The sequence below is a fragment of the Calonectris borealis genome, chromosome 2 (assembly GCF_964195595.1).
Source record: "Calonectris borealis chromosome 2, bCalBor7.hap1.2, whole genome shotgun sequence".
In the NCBI taxonomy this organism is placed as follows: domain Eukaryota; kingdom Metazoa; phylum Chordata; class Aves; order Procellariiformes; family Procellariidae; genus Calonectris; species Calonectris borealis.
In genome coordinates this window covers 142747832-142762016 of record NC_134313.1, presented here as the reverse complement: position 1 = coordinate 142762016, position 14185 = coordinate 142747832, and the positions used below count along the sequence as shown (strand labels likewise).

The window sequence follows — 14185 nt, the reverse complement described above, 5'->3', positions numbered from 1 at the left end:
AAAATGTATAAACAGTTATTATGGATCCAACTGTGCTGAATAGCTTTAAAAAAAATCTGCCTAAATGCCATGTAAGTTGCACCCTTTGACTTTTCTCAAGACAGATTTTCTAGACTTGAGATCACCTTAGTAGTTTATGTCTGGGACACTACTTTTAAATGTATACACCAAAAATAGATTCAGTATCTAATTCTACAGGACAGTAACGTTGTCTATTCATTGCTTTTTTGTGTTTATAAATCCAAAGACTGTGTGTGCTCTTTTTGTTCCAGCACCTGGTGGAAGTTGCACAGTGAAATGAATACTTCTCATTACCCAGAAGACACTTTCAGTATGGCAAGTAGTGGGCAAAGCTTAGGAATCGTTGTCTTACCAAAAAATACAAAAGTTGAGGCTTTGCATGCTCTGTAAGTAATTTCTGCTTTTTTAGTTTTGTAAGAAGAGTGCATCTGAAAGATGAAAAGGAAAAGGCAGAGAATACAGAATTTCTGAACTTTGATTTTCATACTTCAGATTTAATCAGGTCATTTATTAGAAATAGAGTGAATACCATGCTTATCAATTGCCATTGACATGTCTTTCTCGAAGGCATTCAGCTTTCCAAAAAATGCTAAACCACACCTGTTTATGCTGCATCAAGCATAGCTCTTTCACAGCATGTCCTCTAGAAAGCTATTAGAGCACAACATGGTAGAGTACGAACACGTGCTCTCAGAGAATTCCCGGTCTCCTGATCAAGAAATTTCATTAACAAGTCTGATGATTTGCTATAATCCAGATTTTATTATGGGGAAAATAGAGAAACAGAAAGAAAAAAGAATAACTATAAATCAAAAGATTAACATTAATGTTGTTTCATATACTAAATTAAAAATGCAAAATGGAAAATATTAAAGCCATTTAGTGATTCCCTAAGCCTAAGGCAACAAGAAGGGCTTCTATAAGTACACAAGTAGCAAACACCGGACTTCTGTGATTATAAATCCACCGAACTACACCTGAAGCAGTCTACCTACTACACCCATATAAAACCAAATATTAAAATTAATGGGGGTTATTTTCCCTTACGGCAGAATAAACAAGGTGGGGAAAACTTTTTTCCCGCCTGCAGAATCCTGCGAGCCTCTTTTCTAACATAAGTGAATTTCATGCAGTCAGCCTTTGAGTTCTTTGGCAACTTTCTACCAAATTTAAAGCAGAGATACTAAGTTTGTGCACCTTGAATAAGAAACAGGAGCCGTGCAGTGAATGCAGCACTTGGTGGCATCTACCACCACCACCCCCTGACACACACACACAGCAAGGAGAGGTCAGCCCTTACCTGAGTTTCCTCCACCGGCTGCTCAGTCCAGATGAACTCATGAACTTGGCAATCAGAGCCCAAGGCTGCAAACCAGACACATCATTTGCTAACTCTTACCAGAACAGAGGGAAAAGACGTGGGTGGCTGGTAGGGGTGGTGGGAGCAGGGAGGACAGGGAAAGGGAATGAAGACAAGAAACTTAAGTAATGGGAGAAGGGAGCAGAAGTACTGCAAAAGAGGACTCCAAGCACTGGAGGAGTACCTGGGTGCATTTCTATAAATAGAAATATTAGGAAATCTGAGGTTACTGTTGTATGGCTGGCAGTGAGGGGACGTAGGACCCAAAGCAAACCAGTGTTAGTTTCATTGTTTATCAAATAACTTTCGGTACCAGAAGGCACATTTCATAAATCTGGATACAAATGCTGTATTCTTCTTGAAGGAAGTTAAAACAATTATGAGCAGGAAGGGAAAGAAGCAATCCACTGAGGAGAGTAACATTCTAAGATTCAGATTACTTTCAAATTCTGCAGTATGAAAAATTACAAAGAAAAAGAATTAATTACTTAAACTTCACTAATCAGATCCTCATTCTTTATTTTTGGTACAGTTACAGACCCTAATAGCGATGTAGTTGAATGTCTTATAGGATTTCTCCTAAATTGGACAGTTATTGCAACGTTTGATCTCCCTGGCCACAGATGCTGAAGCAAGTGGTGTTTCACAAACCATTGCCGTTATAAAATGGTGTAGATAAACCATGCCTGCTTTGCTTTTCATTTGGTGTTTAAATAACAGCAGTGGAATATGCTAACCAGGAGCTTTTAGGTAAGCAGAGTATACTGAGCTTTTAAGTAATCAGAGGACATTTCCTGCTGATTTCATTAAAATTTTGGTGAAGAAGAAAGAATAGGGGGAAAAAGAATAGGGCATCACTGACCAGTGGGCATAAAAAAGTCTCTGCCTTCATTCAGGTTAGTAGAAGCACCCTTCACCTTGCATGGGAGCCAGGTCTCCTCTATTGCTAGACCAAACACTTCCTCAAGTACCCACTTTCTTCTTCTCCAAGGGTAGATCCCTTTTTAAAAAGCTATTCAGCTAGAAATCACACCTTTGCAAACACCCATAATCTATTCATGTGTGCTGTGAGCCACGAGTATGACAGCATATGTAACTTTAACTTATTTAAAGGGTGAGACAACACATACTAAGTAACTCGTTGAGGTCTTAGCTCTTAGCAAAGATGGAGATAACGCTAAACTGGTTGCATGGGAGAGCCGTACATCTGCCATATGATTGTACATAGTACCATTCCTACACAGAATTGTCAGTCTGTGCATGCTCTGTTAACATGAAATGTACTAGAGGAACATGCTGCTACCAGAAAAAAATCATACATGCCACCACCGCTCATACTCTTTCCCCAGTGCAACCGAGGAAGGATTAGCTGTCCCAGCAGCTGCAGCCTGCTCCTGAAAGGCCTCTTTCCCAGAAACCTCTACATCATCTCCTGTCAGATGACGGATGACCATGTGTCACCTCCATTGAGGTTGTCTTCATTAAATAAATATTGCCTTCATTAAACAAACCGAGACTAAAGAGTTTCCATGGAATACAATCTTTTACACTAAATATCTGTTAATGCTATATATAAATGATAATTACTGGCAGCATCCAGCATCTGTTGGATCAGACACAACAGTGATGATCAAGCATTTCATTAGTAACAAATTTGTCACATGGATCACTCATACCGTTTACATACTTATTCTTACCCTTATGCATGTTTAGATCAAGACTTGTAAACAGCCTATCCATCCAGAAACAGATTGCCAGCTATAGAAGAATGCTTTCTCCAGCAGTCGTCAAGGTTTATCTGTACTATGTGCCAAAACAGAATTGAGTGAATGGATTTCCAGCTGTATTCAAAGATTTCTCACTTTTTTTGGACCTGCAAACACGACTCTCATCTGGCAGAGATCAGAAAATGTTAACATTTATGATTTTTAGACATAACAATTTGACTGGTCAAATACACATATAACCTGGTAGTTCTCACAAACATTCAGTATTCAGATAGCAACAGGGTGAAGTTTTTGGTTTCCTAGATTTTTCTAGGAAATCTGTAGATCTGTTACGTGTTGTGTGTAATTAGTCTCTGGAAACAGCCTAAGCTCTTCTTCATTACTTACTGTGCTTTGGAAGTACAATAAGGATCTCGACAGTTCTGTTACAGGATTGTAGATTTGCAATTCAGAGCTTTATTTTTTCACTAGTGCCAGTATATAGTTTCATAGCTTTATAATCACTTAGAAATCAAATTTGATGGAAGTAATGCCTTCAGATTTACAGCAGCTGTTTTTAACACTACTAATAGTTCTTGCTAAGCTGTTTAATACAGCAGTGTTTCAATGGCTGCTCTGAACCACATGCTCTGAACCAGATACTCAGTACATCTACCTCCCAGGACTACGGAATCTGTCTAAATGCACTCATTACATGACCATACTAAAGCTCTGGTCTGCAATACAAAGTTTTATCTGTAAAACTCATCTTATGTTGCTATTGAATTTCAAGTTAAAAAGCCTTTAGTTCCTACATTCATGCTAAGTCACCTCTTCTATCAGAAAAAAATCATGTATCAGCTTTCTTTCCTCGTACAATACCTATCCTTGAATACTTCCTGCTATTCTCATTACTGCAACTCAAAAACGGCAAAGAAGAAATAAAAAGAAACAGAGAGACCTGACAAAGATAAGACATAGCTTCTGTATGAAGACAGACAAAGTAAATTATGATTCTGTAGCTTGGAAAGCCACAACCAAATGCGAATGAGATACAGATCTATAAAAGTATGAAAGAAGGTGACTATTCTATAGTACATGAATGTAATATGTCAAAGGACTTACACTGTGGATCAGTTTGGTCGATGACATTAACCAAAACTGACTGCCCTAAATTTACTTTTTTTTTCCCCAGTATGCTCTTCACTCAATAAGAATGACAATAATTACTATAAAGAATGGTAGATTTTTTTCTGGCTAGGAGACATAGCTCATGGATGCAATTTGAAGTAAGTATTTTAAACAGTTTTTAAAAACCACTGTTCCTAATACTAGATATATCTTAATTCAGTGCAATTGTTATTCATACACTATGAATAACAATAAAGCCATGATTATATGCCTTTTTAAAATCAGATTGCAATAGATGTTTCAAAAGGATCATTTAGTTGCTGAATTCAATTTATGTAAGCTATAAAGATATTTATGCTATCTAAATCCTGCCCTCTGGTGTATCTACATGATAATGCGTAATGGTAGTATTTCATACTGAGTGACTCATTCAGGATTGAATCAGGACACAGCTAGTCAACGAGGCTACTGTCTGGGCAAAACATTTGTCCCCCTGTAACAGAAGGTGGAAGCTAAAGGCTAAGATATTAAAAGACTAAGATACAATGCTTCAAGGAGGGAGGATATCTCCTGGAAAAACTGTTTGTACTCCTTAGTTCCGATCTGATTCTGAGAAACTAAATACTCATTTCACACATTCCTCTCTTTTAGATACCCAGATTGGGAGCGCCAGTACCTGTCACATGGATCTTTTGAGCACTACAAAGTCAATGAAAGCTGAAAGTGATCAGTGAATGTATCAGCAAGGTAGTATGAGCTGCTGAAGTACAGTTCCGGGTTGTCAAGAGAATTCAAATGACAGTCTTGTTGTGTCACTTAGGAACACGTGTAATGCTGGCCTTAGAAATGTTCCGCATTAGTCTTAAGGTAAATTTTCTTAAAATTGTAAGAAAATAGAACAAGGATTAAAACAGTAACCGTTCCAAAACAGACTTACTTTACTTCCTGGCAGTCCCTTTTGGACACAATGCCCTTTTGGACCAGGCTCACCTTGTTGTCCCTAAAAAAAATTTGAATTTAGAATAATTTCTGTAAAATGTTTGACTTCACTGACAGCTTAAAGCAAAGATGACTAAAGTTTTTATGTGCGGCGATCACTTTGTGGCTACAAAAAATTATCAGTTTCAAAAAGTGCTTTGGTCAGGCTCAGCAATGAGGAACCTCGTTAGAATACAGCATATTTCATCTTCAAATCTTGTAAAAAACCCTTTGAAAAGCCTCTACATTTAAATTTATTTTTGTAAGCACCTGGTGACCAAGGTTGCTTATCATAATGTATGATATAGTTCAAGAGGAGTTCTCTCTATAATGGTCAGCTACCAATAGTGATCCAAACTGAAGAGTTACCTTTTCTTTCATGAGTTTCCCTAGAAGAACAGGAGCTTTAAATGTATAAAAAGATTTGTCCTCAGTCATATATATGACTTTATCCTTTTAAAATCATGCTTTTTGTTCACAGGTTACCTTTGGACCTTGAACACCCAAACTTTGGGATCCCTTTCGTCCAGGTATTCCTTCAGGACCCTGGATACCCTAAAAAGATAAGGTAGGAGATAAATTTCAAAACTTTCATAGATTAGTTTTTCAATTAATAAAATGAAGTAATTACCTTCAAAAGGAAATAAATGTGTCTGTGAAAGTCTTTATTTCAATTCCACTCGCTCGCATTTCTATGCATCTCAGTGAATAACAAGGACAGCAACAACAACTGATACTAATGGAACAAGTGAAGAGGTTGAAGAAGAAGTTGAGAGGTTCTTTCACTCTCATCCAACCCTGTGCAGTGGCATGGGATGCTCTGCTGCCTAAAAGCAATCACCTTCCTTTCTCAAAAGAATTATTGTTTTGAATGCCTCAGTTAATGAATGCCCCAAGGTGAAAAACCTGGTGGGCTGACTGGACCTACTGGACCCTCAGAACCTTCTTCATCCTGAAAATATATGGCATTTGAATACAGTACCCTGCATTACGATTTTATTATGAAATCATACAAAATTAAGTGATAATCACAACATATACAAAGAATGAAAGTACGATCTGTACAAACAAAAGAATTTTCAGTAGAAATACTAAAACCTAAGGGAAATAGTCTTGCAATCTGTACCTACAACTTTTGCAATCACACTGCTGAATCCGTATAATTTGGCATATTTTTAAAAGGACATACATTTTACATTGACTGAGAGAAGTTTGAACCCCAGCTTCAAACTCCATATGTAATTAATACTTTCTCTTACCTAAAATCAGATAAACCAGTACTATTGGGTATGCATCATGGCATGGAGGACTACAACAGCACATCTGAAACAGTCTGCTAGGCTCCATCAAGCAACAACTTTTGCAAGTTTAAGTAATAATCCAAAACAGAAGTAATGTGAATGACAGCAATGTCAGACTACATATTTTTTTCTTTTTCTGTAAAGGGAAGAGCAGCAGTAGATTTATATAACTTAATTAGAAATTGCCATGTCTTTAAGAAGTCAATGTTTACATCGTGTTGCAACATGCAAAACTCCAGTAGCATTTAGGTGTTCTGTTTCCGTATTCCTGAAAGGATTTAGCTAGTTTGGCTAGTCCCCCTTGGCAGACATGACACAAATACAATAAATAAAGAGATGGACATAAACTAAAAGAAAAGCCAGCCTTCCAGGAATCAAACACGGGAAAGCATAACAAAGTTGTAGGGAAAAAACTGTTTTGAATAAATATATCAAAAATCGTTAACTAACCTTGCTATACGTTGATCTCTTATGAATTTTAAGAGATCTTTAAAGAAGAAAAGACGCTCGAAATTGAGCTTCCACTGTACAAAGTCCCTACATGATTAAAAATTCTTAAAGAACTCAGACTTGTACATAGACCAAACTTGGAATACTCTGCAGAGTTACAAAAAATGTAAATTTATACCTCATCCATGAGAAGAAATTGCTGAAAATAGTTTGAGATACAACTGCATGAAAGCAATTCTCACATATGGTATTAGAATTAAGTAGATCTTACAAGAAATATAAAAGAGACTGATCACAAGTGTAAGCAATGTCTGAGAGGCCAGAAAATGTATGATTAAAATGAGATTTGCCAAAAGTCAAGTTGAATTAGACCCTTAATGATTTTTTTTATGTGTAAGTTTATTTAGCCATATCAATTACAAGGAACAGGGAAATATAAAAAGCAGCTATTATGCAATGGTCATGAACAGATTAATAATCATCTAGGTACAACCTCAAAACTCAACAAATATTCTGCATTATTTATAAATAAAGATGCTGTTATTGGACAAAGGTGCAAATATAGAGATAGCTACAGGAAAACTAAAAGTGGAAAACCACAGTGTGGAAAACAGAAGCAAAGATCCAAGAGTTTAAAAGGCTCAGAAAAGTTTAAAAGGCTTCTGGGAAATTCACAGCATCACTAACTAAATATTGTTCCAGCATTTATTTTCAGATCAACATAGGAAATATAATTTCTGAGTATGGTAGAATGATCAATTATAAAACATGTATGTCCCAACAGTTCATGTGATCTAGTAACTGTGACACACTGGTCTCTGAGAAGGTAAATTCTTTTGCATTCATAAACACCAAATAGCTCTTGTGTTTCCATTAAACTTGCTTGGTACCTGTCATTAGAGTACCAGCATTTACTGGTTCAAAATACAATTTTTCATTTTTAAATTTCTCTGAATCTCTCTGGTGCCAGAGACACAGGAAACGCCTGTTCTGTAGTTTGTGTATAAGTTACTAGTGTATTTGGACCATCATTAAGACTCAAGAAATGAGTAAGATGTAAGATATTTAAGCTGCTGACTCCCTAGTACCTAAAGAATTTCCTCTTAAAACCAAAGTTAGATAACGTGATTATTGCAAGTATTAACTAAACTCATGTCCCATACTTTCCTATGGAAAAATGTTAGGAACACACAAACTGAAGTTCATCTTTGTTATAAGAAGAACCAGTAGGTGATTATTGGAAACAGATGTGAAAAAGTCACTACGTCCCACTTCAACAGTAGCAGAGGAAGTGGAGTGATGAAAAATGAAACAGATGAGCATGAAAATACAGGCTGCCAATTTTGCCTTTGATATAGGATAGACTACTCTATTTGAATTACTCTTAATTTTTGCACACATTTTGGCCTACTTTATTTATCAAAACAATTGCTAAGTTCCTAAAGATTACCATTATTAAAGAAAAAAATGCTGGTTTTATGAGGAAAAATGCTGTTAAAATGGAAAGAATATTAGAATGAAATCTAAGCCAACTAACTGTTGTACCATTAGACCACAGTTGTGGCTTAAATTAATAAACCCTGTGAATATATAACACATGAAATGTAGTTTCTTGGATAATACAAATTCTCCAATATGTTTAGAGACAAGAAAAAACAGCCAACAAACATTAACACAAATGATGGAAAAAGCCAGTTCATCCACATTTTTAAACTAAAGGCAGTGAATCTCTATTCAGTGAGATTATTGGAAGGATGGAAGAACAATAGTTTATCATATGTTTTCTTTAAAAAGTTTTGCAAAGCTATAAAAACATTGGAAAGACCATTAAAAATTATTTACTGTAATTCAAGAGAGAAAGTAGGAAAATATTTAATAAGGAAGCCTTATTCCTTTAATAAGGAATGCGTTTTCTTTGTTTTCTGAGGAAAGAAAGAAATATGAGAGGCAGCTAAAATAAGGAACTAAGATTCTGACTCTAACAGTGCCAAAGAAACCATTAAAAATGTGACATTTAAATATTTCCAGGCCAACTACCAGCCTTTCTATCTGAAGAAATTTATTCAGAGAGAACCTGAAATTGCCCAATTAGTACTTCAGCTTATAATTTCTATTTCAGATAATTTTAAAGAGAGTTAATAACAAATAAAGGAGAAAAGGTAAAAGCGCACATGTCCGTGGCTTGCAGAAAAGCAGGTTATGAAATCCTAATCACATAGGACCAAGAAAATATCTTTTTTTCAGGTAACTTATAAATAAGAAGAAAACTTTATTACTGTGAGTGTGATCAAATACCGGAACAGGTTGCCCGGAGAGGATGTGGAGTCTCTATTCTTGGAGATACTCAAAAACCCACTGGGCAAGATCCTGAGCAACCCGCTCTAGCTGACCCTGCCTTGTGCAGAGGAGTTGGACTAGATAATCTCCAGAGGTGCCTTCCAACCTCATTCATTCTGTGATTCTGTGATACCAGGCCATATTTCACTGAGAAACTAACCTGGATTTCAGAAATCTCACTCAAAGTACAAAAATGTTCTCATAAGTGTACTTTACTCCCATTGCAAGTCCTCAGCAACTGTGTGGGTTGGGTCCCAGACTTGCTAATGTGTACCTATTTCACCTGACTTTTCAAACATGATGTTAAAAGACTCATTTCTGATCTTCCGTGAATGACATGAAAATGCTTATCATCCCTTCCTCTGTTAAACAAACAACAGGTCTGACAATGGAACAAACCATACAAAAACACACCATTACACAGAAGCATTAGAAGTGACAAATTCAATAATGAAAAAGATAAGCTAAGCAAATTTTTGCTTTGTCAAAGCAAAATTGATGACCTAACCACACAGGTTTGGAAAGAACTGATCAAGAACCCAGGCATACCAGAAACAGCGTGCTCCAATTCAGATGTCTCTCTGTTTTAGAGGTCTGAGATCAGCTGATTTGCTTAAGAGGAAAGACAAACAAATGTACGTGGGTTAGGGTAGGCATGCTTACCTGTTTAATATTTGGTTTTCCTGCATTGTAGTTTTGAGCTGACCACTAACTGAAAATGTTACCAGCTATTTTAACAGCTTTTCTCTTTCATTTAAATAATAAATCCTACCCTATTAAGTTAATACCTAAGGGACATGTAAAAATCACCAACATCTTATGTAAAAGTCTCTTACAAATCAAAAACTGAAGAAGTATTCCAAAACATCACTCTTCTATGAGGCATTTATTTTTCTTTATGAAACAATAGAACTTACTAATATATAACTGTTTATAAATCCATTAACATAAATTGTTATGTTATTTAGTGCATGGCATATTCATTTATTCATTTATATCTATTCATTGGGAGTTTGACTAGATGACCTTTAAAGGTCCCTTCCAATCCAAACTATTCTATGATTCTATGATTTATATGCACATTAGTAAGTAATTCATTCCTGCTATTTGCTGTTACAGTAAATTGTTGGATCAATCCTCTGTTTTAGTAGAATATTCATCTGCTTTTACTTTTCAGTAATTGTTTGTATGAGAAGTCTGTCAAATATAAACAGAATGTAGGCTGTAACATTACGCACCATTAATGCAAGGCTTGAAATAAAGAGATTATAGAAGTAATAATGAAAATAACTAGTACACACTTAAAAGAAAAAGGTAATTCAATCTGGCCTGCTTCCACCTTAAAAAATTAGTTTAATAGAAGTCAGTTGTGACTTCACCTGGAAGACCAGATAACATTTTAAAGTATACAAATTGAACATTGCAATAACAGCTTAATTTCTGCAAGGAAATGCTGACTCCTTTGTTTCTCTTGTTAATCCCTTTCATGGCAGATCTTAAATCTCCCAAATCCTTAATGCTCTTCTTCCATAATTAGAAGAGTAACAAATTTTGTTTTTTCTTAGCTAAAATTTGGTTTTGTTAAAAATACTAATTTTGCATAGTGTCGTAGAAATGACACTGTCCACTATAGGGAAAACTGAGTAATATTGCTTTAAACTATGCAGAATGGAATTTAGGACTAAAGGTTCATGTTCTCACCCAAGTAAATTCTCCTTAACTCCCTACTCTCTTTCCCAACCTCAACCATTCTGAGAATCTGTGATGCTCTGTATTTGCTGTACTGTTTCATCTCCAGAGATGCTCGTGTCCAGGCAGTCGCACTGAAGTGGAGTAGGAAAATTTTGTCCTCTGTCGACATATTGAGCTAGCAACATACAACAATGTTTATGAGACTCCTGTCACAGTAAGCAACCCTCTACCGATTCCTGTCTCCCCTCCAAAAAGACTGTAGAAGTTAAAATACACAACGGCTGCTATAACCCCTTCCAGCAACTGCCAAGACAGAAATCATCAGGGACCTGCCATTGACAACAGCTAATGAAAAAAATAAGTGTGTTGGGCAATTGCTACCAAGGGGACTCTGTTTCGATTTTTCTCTGATTCAGCACAGAGTTATTTAACAATCACAGCATTTCTGAGACTGCTGGATCGGTTTCAGTCTCTTCGGCTGTTGGAGGAGTTACTTTGCCAGTCATTCTGGGGCACTATGGAAGCTGCCACTTTGGCTACTTGAGTAGCTCGCGAGAAATTCCAGCAGCAGGGAAAATGAACTGGCAGGTCCTCAGTGAAAGGGAAAAAACATCACAGCACATACAGAGGGCCCAGCTGAACAGCTGACTGCACCAACACAGCTCTGTGCCCTGTCCCAGATGCGCAGCAAATTCTTGGCATTACCAGAATGTATTATTTTTTGCCCCCCAATGCATACCATTTAGCAACAAAATTAGATTGTGTATGAAATACACAATGAACTCTCAGAAAACTATGTAAGAGTATTTCTATACCTTATGTTTCACTTACCTGAGGTCCCCAAGGTCCTTTAGGACCAAATGGACCTTCCAGTCCCTATGTATAAAAAAAGGAAAGACAAAAATAAAGTATTTTTATTTATTAACATTTCTTAATAATTACTAACCATTTGGTTGGATTATCAAAAATTTAAAAATACATTTAAAATAAAACATATTCAATATTAATTCTTAAACATTAACTTACTAAAAAATTTCCTTCTAAACAATATGCCAATATTCTGCATTGAAATACCCTGACCCATCCTCCTTCTTAACCAACCTTTTGTTGCCCTTTATAGCCCTTCTGATAGTTTCTGATACTTTATAGATGACAAATGCTTGTTTCATCATTATCTTTTACAAGTTACCTGAAAAAGTTTTATAATCTGCCCCAAGGGATCTTATGTAGTTTTCTTGGCTACTTTTTTTATGTTCAGGGGGCCCTCAAAACATGCCCCGAATAATTTCCTGTTACCTGATAAAACAGTTTCCTTGGCCTCCTAACAGCTTCTTAAAAGGTTATTTAAGACATTTTTTGCCTTTCTCATATGAGATATTAAATACTTCCTCTCTAGATCGATGTTGCAACTTTTTTTTTTTCTATAATTCCCTTATTCCTGAAGAGAGGCTACAAACCCCTGAGGAGACACAAAATCTCTTGTGCCTTCAGAACGTTACCATGTCACAGACTACTTTTTCTTACTTTGGACAAAAATCCTTGCTTTCCTTTGAGCTCTTTATTGAAATACTTTGCTTAATGATGCTCTCTAGGAATTTACAAGCATTTCCATTTTGTCTTTTATGTAATATATAGAATGTAAGGAAAAATACTCAGAATTACCATTGACAGGATTTAGTTATGATCCACATGATAAATCTGACCAATGGCAGTAACACCTATTTTTCAGTATTTTTTACTTACGTGAGACAATTTTGAGTTTATCCTACATGTCTAGGTAATAAGGCCTCAATTGTTCTTCCCCTGAGCATGTTTCTGAGTCTACAAAGTCAGACAAAGACTCCTGTTTGGCATCTGTAGGGCTTGGATTAGACTCCATATCCACTTGTAATTCCCATCACAGAGCACATTCAAAACCAGAGATGAAACAAAGGACGTGTCTAGAAAGCGTGTACAGGAAACATCTGTATCATTACTGACAGGCTGGGTACCAAGCTCTTTTATTAAGGTTGCCCAATATTTCCTATTTAAGACTCTGTTTTTTGTTGTTTACAGCTTTATGTAACTTTAAAGACATAAACTGAAGCTATTCATGCCAGATGTCTTTCCATCTAAATTTTAGCCAAAGCAATCCAGCCATTTCCAAGAATGAGGCTAATGAAAACCAGGTGTTTTTCTTTGGTTAAACAAAATCTGTGTCCTTAGTGTTTTAAAGCAGTAAGGTATACTTTAGAAAGTACAGAGCTTAGGGGAGGAGAAAGGTGGTGAACAAGGGATGTACTTGCTGTAGTTCTTATGCAAATCTACTGAATTTTGGCTAAACCGTAAGCTTTTGAAAAAGGTCATCTGCACCACCATGGAACACTTGGATCAGAACAGGGAAAATAACTTGGAAGGAGAGAAGCTAGAGGGACTAAATGCAAAAAGGGCTGAACACGAAGCTGAGAGACCTATTGGTACCAGAAAACTCGTGTGTCACACCCCACTCCTGCGTGGGAAGGACTTCGGAAAGCCATTTGGAAGGCAAACAGGCAACAGCAGCCCCCAAACCGAATGAGATCTTCTAAGGTTTTCTCATCTCAGTTCACACCCGTTGCATTTTCCAGTGTGAGTAATACTGCCCAGGTGTTCCTGCTTACCAGTTGCTTCCACTAATGTCTAAAAATCGGTATCTGCCGTCCTTTGGCAACTGCCGCTGGCACGCTTACCAACACCGACCTTTTACCGGTGAGACACTGACCGGCGGTACACACCGCAGTTATTTCCACAGACAAAACCAGAGCGGGTGCCAACTGACCCTTCCCCCGCTCCCCCACCGGTTCGCCGCGTGACCCGTCTCCGTTCAGCCGTGCGCGTTCTTGTATCTTTGATTAGACCCCACGGCCTTTCAACCGCGGCCGAGCCCCACAAACCCACCCCGGGGTTCGCGCTGCCCGACCCCTGTGCACGGCGCAGCCCGCGCAGCTCCGCCCGGCGCCGGCCCGGGCACCTCCCGCCAGGGGACCCGCCGCGCGGGCACCGGGCGTGACGTCACCGCTCCCCAACGGCCGCCGCGGACCAATGAAAGAAGAAGCGCGGCCCGAGGCCGGAAGTGAGCGCCCGGCTCCGTCCGGCGGAAGGCGCTCTGCGTGAGCTGAGGCTCACCTTCCCTCCCGCCCCGCGCGCCGGAAGTGCAGCAGCTTTTCCTTCCCCGCGCGCCGGAAGTGCCA

General features: G+C 37.7%; 1 protein-coding gene across 1 annotated transcript in view; it reads right to left on the bottom strand.

Annotated features, from left to right (window-relative positions):
• The window catches only part of COL28A1 (collagen type XXVIII alpha 1 chain), an 88521-nt gene extending 74340 nt beyond the window's left edge, over window positions 1-14181 (bottom strand). Inside the window, exons 1-2 of the mRNA XM_075143686.1 lie at window positions 12720-14181; window positions 11808-11852 (exon numbers count right to left, since the gene is read on the bottom strand). The gene's annotated coding sequence lies outside the window, so the exon portion shown is untranslated. The remainder of the gene's footprint in view (window positions 1-11807; window positions 11853-12719) is intronic.
• Window positions 14182-14185: the final 4 nt, after the last annotated feature.